This window comes from Cryptomeria japonica, unplaced genomic scaffold (assembly GCF_030272615.1).
Source record: "Cryptomeria japonica unplaced genomic scaffold, Sugi_1.0 HiC_scaffold_152, whole genome shotgun sequence".
NCBI classification, from domain to species: Eukaryota; Viridiplantae; Streptophyta; class Pinopsida; order Cupressales; family Cupressaceae; genus Cryptomeria; species Cryptomeria japonica.
The window spans coordinates 210,422-222,500 of NW_026728974.1; the positions used below are offsets into that span (position 1 = coordinate 210,422).

The window sequence follows — 12,079 nt, forward strand, 5'->3', positions numbered from 1 at the left end:
GGCACTTTTTGGAGGGCACTTTTGTGCGCTCCAAAGGTGCGCACTTTTGGAGGGCACTTTTTGGAGGGCACTTTTGTGCGCTCCAAAGGTGCGCACTTTTGGAGGGCACTTTTGTGCACTCCAAAGGTGCGCACTTTTGGAGGGCACTTTTCCTGCGCTCCAAAGGTGCACACCTAGGTGAGCACCTTCGACCACACCTTGTAGCACACCAAACTCTGACTTTCGACTTCATCCGCAATGCAGGGTCTTTGAGGTTGGCGCAATGCGCACAACCAGGGGAGTCGACCCATCAAACCCAACACCTCCCCTATATAAGCTATTTGTCTGATTCTCATACATGCGTAGCCTGCAGGAGCAATTAGGACATCGACCCCAACTTTCGGCTTCTAAACGAAAACAAGGTCTTTGAGGTTGGTGTAATGCGAACAACTAGGGGAGTCAACCCATCAAACCCAACACCTCCCCTATATAAGCTATTTGTCTGATTCTCATACATGTGTAGTCTACAGGAGCAATTAGGACATCGACCCCAACTTTTGACTTCTTAACGAAAACAAGGTCTTTGAGGTTGACGTAATGCGCACAACCAGGGGAGTCGACCCATCAAACCCAACACCTCCCCTATATAAGCTATTTGTCCGATTCTCATACATGTGTAGCCTACAGGAGCCATTAGGACATTGACCCCAACTTTTGACTTCTTAACGAAAACAAGGTCTTTGAGGTTGGCGTAATGCGCACAACCAAGGGAGTTGACCCATCAAACCCAACACCTCCCCTATATAAGCTATTTGTCTGATTCTCATACATGTGTAGCCTGCAACAACGATTAGGACATCCACCCCAACTTCTGAATTCGTCTGCGTTGACCGCACCAAAGGTGCACGCCTTGGTGCTCACCAAAATCCGACTTCCGACTTCTTCTGCTATGCGGGGTCTTTGAGGTTGGCGCAGTGCGCACAACCAGGGGAGTCAACCCACCGAATGCAACACCTCCCCTATATAAGCTATTTGTCTGATTCTCATACATGCGTAGACTGCAGCAATGATTAGGACATCCACCCCAACTTTTGACTTCTTAAACAAGACAGGGTCTTTGAAGTTGGTGCAGTGCACACAACCAGGGGAGTCGACCCATCAAACGCAACACCTCCCCTATATAAAGCTATTTGTCCGATTCTCATACGTGTAGTCTGCAGCAGCGATTAGGACATCGACCCCAACTTCCGAATTCGTTTGCATTGACCGCACCAAAGGTGCACGCCTTGGTGTGCACCTTGGAGTGCACTTTGGTGCTCACCTCGGTGCACACTTTGGTGTGCACCTCGGTGTGCACCAAAGGTGCGCACCTTGGAGCGCACCAAAGGTGTACACTTTGGAGCGCACCACATAGGGTCTTTGAGAGGTTGGCGCAGTGCGCACACCAAGGTGGGTGTTGAGGTGCGTGCCGAGGTGGGTGGGTGCTAGGGTGCGCTCCATGGTGGGTGCCAGGGTGGGTGCGTGCTAGGGTGGATTCCAAAGAGGGTCATAGGGTGGGTGCCAAGGTGGGTTGGTGATATAGTGGGTTCAAAGGTGGGTACTAGGGTGGGTTCCAAGGTGGGTCACAAGTTGGGTGCCAGGATGCGTGGGTGTTAGGTTGGGTGCCAAGGTGGGCTCCTGCGTGGGTGGGTGCTAGGGTGGGTTTCAAGGTGGACGCGAGGGCGGGTGCCAAGGTGGGTAACAAGTTGGGTGTTAGGATGGGTGAGTGCTAGAGTGGGTGCCAAGGTGGGTGGGTGCTAAGGTGGATGCCAAGGTGGTTCACAGGGTGGGTGGGTTCTAGGGTGAGTTCCAAGGTGGGTCACAGGTTTAGTGCTAGGGTGCGTGTCAAGGCGGGTGTCGAGGTGCCTGGGTGCTAGGGTGTGGATGCCAATGTGGGTCATAGGGTGGGTACTAGGGTGGGCTGCAATGTGGGTGCCAAGGTGGGTAACATGCTCGGTTGGTTCTAAATTGGGTGTCAGGGTGGGTGTGCACCCACCTTGCCCGAGGTGGGTGCCAAGGTGCCAGTGTGGGTGGGTGCTAAGGTGGATGCCAAGGTGGGTGAGAAGGTGGGTGATAGGTTGAGTGGTAGGATGGGTGGGTGCCAAGATGGGTCACAGGGTGGGTGCAAGGGTGGGTAGGTGCTAGGGTTGGTGTCAGGGTGGGTGGGTGCTAGGTTGGGTTCCAAGGTGGGTGCGAGGGTGAGTGTCAAGGTGGGTCACAGGTTAGGTGCTAGGATGGGTGAGTGCTAGGGTGCAAAGGTGCCAGGGTGGGTGCTAGGATGGGTCGATGCTAGGGTGAGTGGCAAGGTGGGTCCACAAGTGTCAAGGTGGGTGCCGAGGTGGGTGCCAACTTGGGTTCCAAGGTGGGTGCCAAGTGGGCGACTGCTATGGTGGATGCCAAGGTGGGTCACGGGGTGGGTGCCAAGTTGCTAGGTTGTGTTCCAAGGTGGGTGCCAACGTGGCTGCTAGGGTGCGTGGGTTAAAGGGTGTGTCACAACGTGGGTGCCAGGATGGGTGCGCACCCACACTGGCCAAGACGGGTGCAAGGTTGGGTTCCAAGCCCGGTCACAGGCTGGGTGCTAGGATGGGTGGGTGCCAAGGTGGGCACCAGGGTGGGTGCACCCACCCTGGCCAAGGTGGGTCACGGGGTGGGTCCTAGGGTGGGTAACAGGGTGGGTACTAAGGTGCGTGCCAAGGTGGGTCATGGGGTGGGTGCCAAGGTGGGCACCAGGGTGGGTGTGCACCAACCCTAGCCAGGGTAGGTCACGGGGTGGTTGTCGGGGTGGGCGTCAAGGAGCCAAGGTGGGTGGCAAGTAGCCAAGTTGCGTGCCAAGGTGGGTGTCGGGGTGGGTGCCAAGGATCCAAGGTGGGTGCCAAGGAACCAAGGTGGGTGTCTGGGTGGGTGCCGAGGTGGGAGCCAGGGTGGGTCCCAAGGTGAGTGCAAAGGTGGGTGCCAGGGTCAAGGTGAGTGCCAATGTGGGTTCCAAGGTGCCAGGGTCAGGGTGAGTGCCAATGTGGGTTCAAAGGTGCTAAGTTGGGTGCGAGGTTGGGTGCGAGGGTGGGTGGGTGCCAAGGTGTGCTAGGTGGAAGCCCGGGTGGGTCGGCATCCCATGGGTGTCGAGTTGGGTGCCTGATGGGTGCTTCTTGTCAAGTTTTAGTCGTCGGGACTCATTTCGAGCCTTAGAGGTCGTTTCTTGTCCGGTTGCCCTGTCTTCGACCTGGGAACCCAATTTTGGTCCTCGGGTCCCATTTTTTTTTGTCTCGCATCCCACTTTTGGCCTGTGGCCTTTTCGGGGTCGATTCTCGTTTTGGGCATCAGAGCATGTTTCTTCTCCTAAAACCCAATATTTGTTTATTAAGTCTCGGAACACATTTTTGTTCTCGTGGACCCATCATGGGTCTTGGAACGCATTTGTGGTCCTTGGGTCCCATTTTGCATCCCGAAACTTGTGTTTTGGTGCTTGATCCCTATTTTGGGTGCCCACCTTGCACCAAGTGCGCACCCGGGGCAAACCGAGCGCCTTGGTGCACCGGGGCAAGATCGAGCGTGCACCCGAGGCGCCCCGAACATGCACCAAGGTGCACTCGGCCCACATGTGAGCGCAGGTCGTTGCGCCCGAGGTGGTGTGTGGGCACCGCGTTGCAGACGGGACACTGCACGCACACGACGCCCCGTCCAGGTGCACGCACGTAGGCCGGGCCGGGTGCACACCCGACGCCCTAGCAAGGTGCGCGCACCCGGGCAGGGCTCACACTTGGCGAACGGGGCGCACTTCGCGAGGGAGGGTGTGCACCTCGACGGGGGTGGGTGGCCGGGGTGGATTCGCACGTGGGTCGCGGTTTGCTAAGTACACACTGCGACAAGCTCATAACGGGTGCGATCATACCAGCGTTAGTGCACCGGATCCCATCAGAACTCCGCAGTTAAGCGCGCTTGGGCCGGAGTAGTACTGGGATGGGTGACCTCCCGGGAAGTCCCGGTGTTGCACCCTTTCTTAGTTTTTCGCCGGGCGTCGCAATGCTATTTGAATAAACCTTTTGCCCGTTTGCGTTCTCGTCGGGGCCGGGCCGGGCCGGGGTGCGCTGCCCGCACTACCGCGCGCGCGGGGGCGACACCGAGCGCGCACCCGAGGCGCCCCGAGCACACAGGCCACGGTGCAACCCGGGCGTTGTGCGCGCACCCCGGTGCGCCCGAGGTGCTGCGCGCGCACCCAGGTGAAATCGGTGTGCACCTCGGCCAGTGCGCGCTCGGTCGAGTCGCGCACGTTGGCCAAGGTGCACGGTGATGTTTCTTACTCTAAGGTTCCGCACCAGACGCCCGGGACAGGTGAGCGAAGCTGGGCGGGGCCGGGTGCGCGGCCGGGGCAGGTGCACGCAGCTGGAGAGAGCTTTGGAGCACACCAGAGGTGCGCACCTTGGAGCACACTTCGGAGCGCACCAATGATGCGCTCCATTCAAAAGTTTCCTGAAAAGGCAAAAAAAGTTGAGATTATAGAATTTCCCACTTGAGAGATTGTAAAAAAAAAAAATTTAAAATGAAGGAAACGCGGGTGCCAAGGTGTGCGCGCCCGGGTGCGCAGCCCAGCCAAGGTGTGCGCACCAAGGCGCCCACCCTGGCGAAGGTGCACGCAAGGTGCGCACCCGAGGCAAACCGGACAATTAACCCAACTTTCGACTTCGCGCGCACCTGCGCACCTTGGAGCGCACTTCGGAGCGCTCCTTGTTGCGCACCAATCTTGGGCACCTCGGAGTGCACCATGGCGCCCACCAAGGTGCGCACCCGGGGCAAACCGAGCTCCGACTTCGTGCGCACCTTGGAGCGCACGAAAGGTGCGCACCATGGCGCCCACCAAGGTGCGCAGCCCAGCCAAGGCGTGCGCATCAAGGTGCGCACCCTGGCGAAGGTGCGCACCCGGGGCAAACCGAGCTCCGACTTCGTGCGCACCTTGGAGCGCACAAAGGGTGCGCAACCCAGCCAAGGTGTGCGCACCCCGGGCAAACCGAGCTCCGAATCGTGCGCACCTTGGAGCACACTTCGGAGCCCTCCTTGGTGCGCACCGATGTTGCGCACCTCGGAGCGCACCCGGGGAAAACAATGCAATTAACCCGACTTTCGACTTCGTGGGCACCTCGGAGCGCTCTCGGGTTCGCACCTCGGAGCACACCGAGGTGCGCACCTTTGATGCGCTGCCTTCACCAATTTCCAGAAAAGGCAAGAAAACATTGAGAAGGTGTGCGCACCGAGGTGCCCACCCTGGCGAAGGTGCACGCGAGGTGCGCACCCGGGGCAAACCGGGCTCCGACTTCGTGCACGCCATGCTGCGCACCTTGGAGGGCCATGGTGCGCACCTTGGAGCACACTTCGGAGCGCTCAATGGTGCCCAACCCAGCCAAGGTGCCCACCGCGGCGAAGGTGCACGCGAGGTGCGCACCCGGGGCAAACCGGGCTCCGACTTCGTGCACGCCGCACCTTGGAGCACACTTCGGAGCGCTCCTTGGTGCGCACCAGGGCGCGCAACCCAGCCGAGGTGCCCACCCCGGCGAAGGTGCACGCGGGGTGCGCACCCGAGGCAAACCGGGCTCCGACTTCGTGCACGCCATGGTGCCCACCGCGGCGAAGGTGCACGCGAGGTGCGCACCCGGGGCAAACCGGGCTCCGACTTCGTGCACGCCGCACCTTGGAGCACACTTCGGAGCGCTCCTTGGTGCGCACCAGGGCGCGCAACCCAGCCGAGGTGCCCACCCCGGCGAAGGTGCACGCGAGGTGCGCACCCGGGGCAAACCGGGCTCCGACTTCGTGCACGCCATGGTGCCCACCGCGGCGAAGGTGCACGCGAGGTGCGCACCCGGGGCAAACCGGGCTCCGACTTCGTGCACGCCGCACCTTGGAGCACACTTCGGAGCGCTCCTTGGTGCGCACCATGGTGCCCACCAGGGCGCGCAACCCCGCCGAAGGTGCACGCGAGGTGCGCACCCGGGGCAAACCGGGCTCCGACTTCGTGCACGCCGCACCTTGGAGCACACTTCGGAGCGCTCCTTGGTGCGCACCAGGGCGCGCAACCCCGCCGAAGGTGCACGCGAGGTGCGCACCCGGGGCAAACCGGGCTCCGACTTCGTGCACGCCATGGTGCGCACCAGGGTGCCCACCGCGGCGAAGGTGCGCACCCGGGGCAAACCGGGCTCCGACTTCGTGCACGCCGCACCTTGGAGCACACTTCGGAGCGCTCCTTGGTGCGCACCAGGGCGCGCAACCCAGCCGAGGTGCCCACCCCGGCGAAGGTGCACGCGAGGTGCGCACCCGGGGCAAACCGGGCTCCGACTTCGTGCACGCCATGGTGCCCACCGCGGCGAAGGTGCGCACCCGGGGCAAACCGGGCTAGGACTTCGTGCACGCCGCACCTTGGAGCACACTTCGGAGCGCTCCTTGGTGCGCACCATGGTGCCCACCAGGCCGCGCAACCCAGCCAAGGTGTGCGCACCAAGGTGCACGCGAGGTGCGCACCCGGGGCAAACCGGGGTCCGGCTTCGTGCACGCCGCACCTTGGAGCACACATCGGGGCGCTCCCGGGTTCGCACCGGCGTTGCGCACCGTGGTGGGCACCTCGGAGCGCACCGTGGTGGGCACCTCGGAGCACACCAAGGTGGGCAGCGAGGTGCGCACCTTTGATGCGATGCCTTCACTAATTTCCATAAAAGGCAAAAGAAAACGAGATTTTAAAATTTCCGTTTTGAAAGATAGTGAGAAAAAGGGAATGCTGGTGCCATCTTGAGCCCGCCCTGGTGCGCAGCCCAGCCAAGGTGTGCGCACCAAGGTGCCCACCCTGGCGAAGGTGCGCGCCCGGGCAATTAACCCAACTTCCAACTTCGCGCGCGCCAGGGTGGGAGCGCACCCAACAACCGGGCCTGGGAAGAGCCAATGCGAGAAACCCCACCAAACGCTCTGACAAAAAAAGAGGGGGCGCTCCAGTAACCCCGCTTCGGAGCGCACCCTGGGCAAACCCAGCCAGGGTGCCCACCCCGGCCAAGGTGCAGGCGAGGTGCGCACCCGGGGCAAACCGGGCTCCGACAACGTGCACGCCGCACCTTGGAGCACACTTCGTAGCGCTCCCGGGTGCGCACCTCAGAGCACACCAAGGTGGGCAGCGAGGTGCGCACCTTTGATGCGCTGCCTTCACTAATTTCCAGAAAAGGCAAAAAAAAGAGGAGATTTTAAAATTTCCGTTTTGAAAGATAGTGAAAAAAACGGAACGCGGGTGCCATCTTGAGCCCGCCCGGGTGCACAGCCCAGGTAAGGTGCCCACCCTGGCAAAGGTGCGCACCCGGGCAATTAACCCTACTTCCGACTTCGTGCGCGCCAGGGTGGCAACCGGGCCTGGGAAGAGCCAATGCGAGAAACCCCACCAAACGCTCCGACAAAAAAAGAGGCGGCGCTCCAATAACCCCGCTTCGGAGCGCAGCCGGGGCAAACCCAGCCAAGGTGCCCACCCCGACGAAGGTGCACGTGAGGTGCGCACCCGGGGCAAACCGGGCTCCGACAACGTGCACGCAGCACCTTGGAGCACACTTCGAAGCACTCCCGGGTGCCCACCGGCGTTGCGCACCGTGGTGGGCAGCGAGGTGCGCACCTTTGATGCGCTGCCTTCACTAATTTCCAGAAAAGGCAAAAAAAAATGAGATTTTAAAATTTCCGTTTTGAAAGATAGTGAAAAAAACGGAACGCGGGTGCCATCTTGAGCCCGCCCTGGTGCGCAGCCCAGGCAAGGCATGCGCACCAAGGTGCCCACCCGCGGTGCACACCCGGGGCAAACCGGGCTCCGACTTCGTGCAGGCCGCACCTTGGAGCACACTTCGGAGCGCTCCTTGGTGCGCACCATGGTGCCCACCAGGGCGCACCCGGGGCAAACCGGGCTCCGACTTCGTGCACGCCGCACCTTGGAGCACACATCGGAGCGCTCCCAGGTTCGCACCAGCGTTGCGCACCTTTGATGCGCTGCCTTCACTAATTTCCAGAAAAGGCAAAAAAAAACGATATTTTAAAATTTCCGTTCTGAAAGATAGTGAAAAAAACGGAACGCGGGTGCCATCTTGAGCCCTTCCTGGTGCGCAGCCCAGGCAAGTTGTGCGCACCAAGGTGCCCACCCTGGCGGAGGTGCGCGCCCGGGGCAAACCGGGCTCCGACTTCGTGCACTGCATGGTGCCCACCAAGGCGCGCAACCCAGCCAAGGTGCCCACCGCAGCGAAGGTGCACGCGAGGTGCGCACCCGAGGTGCACACCCGGGGCAAACCGAGCTCCGACTTCGTGCACGCCGCACCTTGGAGCACACTTCAGAGCGCTCCTTGGTGCGCACCAGGGCGCGCAACCCAGCCAAGGTGCTCACCCCGGCGAAGGTGCACGCGAGGTGCGCACCCGGGGCAAGCCGGGCTCGGACTTCGTGCACGCCGCACCTTGGAGCACACATCGGAGCGCTCCCGGGTTCGCACCAGCATTGCGCACCTTTGATGCGCTGCCTTCACTAATTTCCAGAAAAGGCAAAAAAAAAAAAAAAACGAGATTTTAAAATTTCCGTTTTGAAAGATAGTGAAAAAAACGGAACGCGGGTGCCATCTTGAGCCCGCCCTGGTGTGCAGCCCAGGCAAGTTGTGCGCACCAAGGCACCCACCCTGGCCAAGGTGGGTCACGGGGTGGGTCCTAGGGTGGGTAACGGGGTGGGTACTAAGGTGTGTGCCAAGGTGGGTCATGGGGTGGGTGCCAAGGTGGGCACCAGGGTGGGTGTGCACCAACCCTAGCCAGGGTAGGTCACGGGGTGGTTGTCGGGGTGGGCGTCAAGGAGCCAAGGTGGGTGGCAAGTAGCCAAGTTGCGTGCCAAGGTGGGTGTCGGGGTGGGTGCCAAGGATCCAAGGTGGGTGCCAAGGAACCAAGGTGGGTGTCTGGGTGGGTGCCGAGGTGGGAGCCAGGGTGGGTCCCAAGGTGAGTGCAAAGGTGGGTGCCAGGGTCAAGGTGAGTGCCAATGTGGGTTCCAAGGTGCCAGGGTCAGGGTGAGTGCCAATGTGGGTTCAAAGGTGCTAAGTTGGGTGCGAGGTTGGGTGCGAGGGTGGGTGGGTGCCAAGGTGTGCTAGGTGGAAGCCCGGGTGGGTCGGCATCCCATGGGTGTCGAGTTGGGTGCCTGATGGGTGCTTCTTGTCAAGTTTTAGTCGTCGGGACTCATTTCGAGCCTTAGAGGTCGTTTCTTGTCCGGTTGCCCTGTCTTCGACCTGGGAACCCAATTTTGGTCCTCGGGTCCCATTTTTTTTTGTCTCGCATCCCACTTTTGGCCTGTGGCCTTTTCGGGGTCGATTCTCGTTTTGGGCATCAGAGCATGTTTCTTCTCCTAAAACCCAATATTTGTTTATTAAGTCTCGGAACACATTTTTGTTCTCGTGGACCCATCATGGGTCTTGGAACGCATTTGTGGTCCTTGGGTCCCATTTTGCATCCCGAAACTTGTGTTTTGGTGCTTGATCCCTATTTTGGGTGCCCACCTTGCACCAAGTGCGCACCCGGGGCAAACCGAGCGCCTTGGTGCACCGGGGCAAGATCGAGCGTGCACCCGAGGCGCCCCGAACATGCACCAAGGTGCACTCGGCCCACATGTGAGCGCAGGTCGTTGCGCCCGAGGTGGTGTGTGGGCACCGCGTTGCAGACGGGACACTGCACGCACACGACGCCCCGTCCAGGTGCACGCACGTAGGCCGGGCCGGGTGCACACCCGACGCCCTAGCAAGGTGCGCGCACCCGGGCAGGGCTCACACTTGGCGAACGGGGCGCACTTCGCGAGGGAGGGTGTGCACCTCGACGGGGGTGGGTGGCCGGGGTGGATTCGCACGTGGGTCGCGGTTTGCTAAGTACACACTGCGACAAGCTCATAACGGGTGCGATCATACCAGCGTTAGTGCACCGGATCCCATCAGAACTCCGCAGTTAAGCGCGCTTGGGCCGGAGTAGTACTGGGATGGGTGACCTCCCGGGAAGTCCCGGTGTTGCACCCTTTTTTAGTTTTTCGCCGGGCGTCGCAATGCTATTTGAATAAACCTTTTGCCCGTTTGCGTTCTCGTCGGGGCCGGGCCGGGCCGGGGTGCGCTGCCCGCACTACCGCGCGCGCGGGGGCGACACCGAGCGCGCACCCGAGGCGCCCCGAGCACACAGGCCACGGTGCAACCCGGGCGTTGTGCGCGCACCCCGGTGCGCCCGAGGTGCTGCGCGCGCACCCAGGTGAAATCGGTGTGCACCTCGGCCAGTGCGCGCTCGGTCGAGTCGCGCACGTTGGCCAAGGTGCACGGTGATGTTTCTTACTCTAAGGTTCCGCACCAGACGCCCGGGACAGGTGAGCGAAGCTGGGCGGGGCCGGGTGCGCGGCCGGGGCAGGTGCACGCAGCTAGAGAGAGCTTTGGAGCACACCAGAGGTGCGCACCTTGGAGCACACTTCGGAGCGCACCAATGATGCGCTCCATTCAAAAGTTTCCTGAAAAGGCAAAAAAAGTTGAGATTATAGAATTTCCCACTTGAGAGATTGTAAAAAAAAAAAATTTAAAATGAAGGAAACGCGGGTGCCAAGGTGTGCGCGCCCGGGTGCGCAGCCCAGCCAAGGTGTGCGCACCAAGGCGCCCACCCTGGCGAAGGTGCACGCAAGGTGCGCACCCGAGGCAAACCGGACAATTAACCCAACTTTCGACTTCGCGCGCACCTGCGCACCTTGGAGCGCACTTCGGAGCGCTCCTTGGTGCGCACCAATCTTGGGCACCTCGGAGTGCACCATGGCGCCCACCAAGGTGCGCACCCGGGGCAAACCGAGCTCCGACTTCGTGCGCACCTTGGAGCGCACGAAAGGTGCGCACCATGGCGCCCACCAAGGTGCGCAGCCCAGCCAAGGCGTGCGCATCAAGGTGCGCACCCTGGCGAAGGTGCGCACCCGGGGCAAACCGAGCTCCGACTTCGTGCGCACCTTGGAGCGCACAAAGGGTGCGCAACCCAGCCAAGGTGTGCGCACCCCGGGCAAACCGAGCTCCGAATCGTGCGCACCTTGGAGCACACTTCGGAGCCCTCCTTGGTGCGCACCGATGTTGCGCACCTCGGAGCGCACCCGGGGAAAACAATGCAATTAACCCGACTTTCGACTTCGTGGGCACCTCGGAGCGCTCTCGGGTTCGCACCTCGGAGCACACCGAGGTGCGCACCTTTGATGCGCTGCCTTCACCAATTTCCAGAAAAGGCAAGAAAACATTGAGAAGGTGTGCGCACCGAGGTGCCCACCCTGGCGAAGGTGCACGCGAGGTGCGCACCCGGGGCAAACCGGGCTCCGACTTCGTGCACGCCATGCTGCGCACCTTGGAGGGCCATGGTGCGCACCTTGGAGCACACTTCGGAGCGCTCAATGGTGCCCAACCCAGCCAAGGTGCCCACCGCGGCGAAGGTGCACGCGAGGTGCGCACCCGGGGCAAACCGGGCTCCGACTTCGTGCACGCCGCACCTTGGAGCACACTTCGGAGCGCTCCTTGGTGCGCACCAGGGCGCGCAACCCAGCCGAGGTGCCCACCCCGGCGAAGGTGCACGCGGGGTGCGCACCCGGGGCAAACCGGGCTCCGACTTCGTGCACGCCATGGTGCCCACCGCGCCAAGGTGCACGCGAGGTGCGCACCCGGGGCAAACCGGGCTCCGACTTCGTGCACGCCGCACCTTGGAGCACACTTCGGAGCGCTCCTTGGTGCGCACCAGGGCGCGCAACCCAGCCGAGGTGCCCACCCCGGCGAAGGTGCACGCGAGGTGCGCACCCGGGGCAAACCGGGCTCCGACTTCGTGCACGCCATGGTGCCCACCGCGGCGAAGGTGCACGCGAGGTGCGCACCCGGGGCAAACCGGGCTCCGACTTCGTGCACGCCGCACCTTGGAGCACACTTCGGAGCGCTCCTTGGTGCGCACCATGGTGCCCACCAGGGCGCGCAACCCCACCAAACGCTCGGACAAAAAAAGAGGGGCCGCTCCAATAACCCCACTTCGGAGCGCACCAGAAACCCCACTGGACGCTTGG

At 61.8% G+C, this 12,079-nt stretch overlaps 2 non-coding genes across 2 annotated transcripts; both read left to right on the forward strand.

Annotated features, from left to right (window-relative positions):
• The first annotated feature begins 3,890 nt into the window (after positions 1 to 3,890).
• On the forward strand, positions 3,891 to 4,009 carry LOC131866665 (5S ribosomal RNA). Its single transcript, XR_009365266.1, has one exon. It is a non-coding gene; the product is annotated as a 5S ribosomal RNA (ribosomal RNA).
• Positions 4,010 to 9,924: 5,915 nt separating this feature from the next.
• LOC131866666 (5S ribosomal RNA) lies at positions 9,925 to 10,043 on the forward strand. The gene has a single exon (XR_009365267.1). It is a non-coding gene; the product is annotated as a 5S ribosomal RNA (ribosomal RNA).
• Positions 10,044 to 12,079: the final 2,036 nt, after the last annotated feature.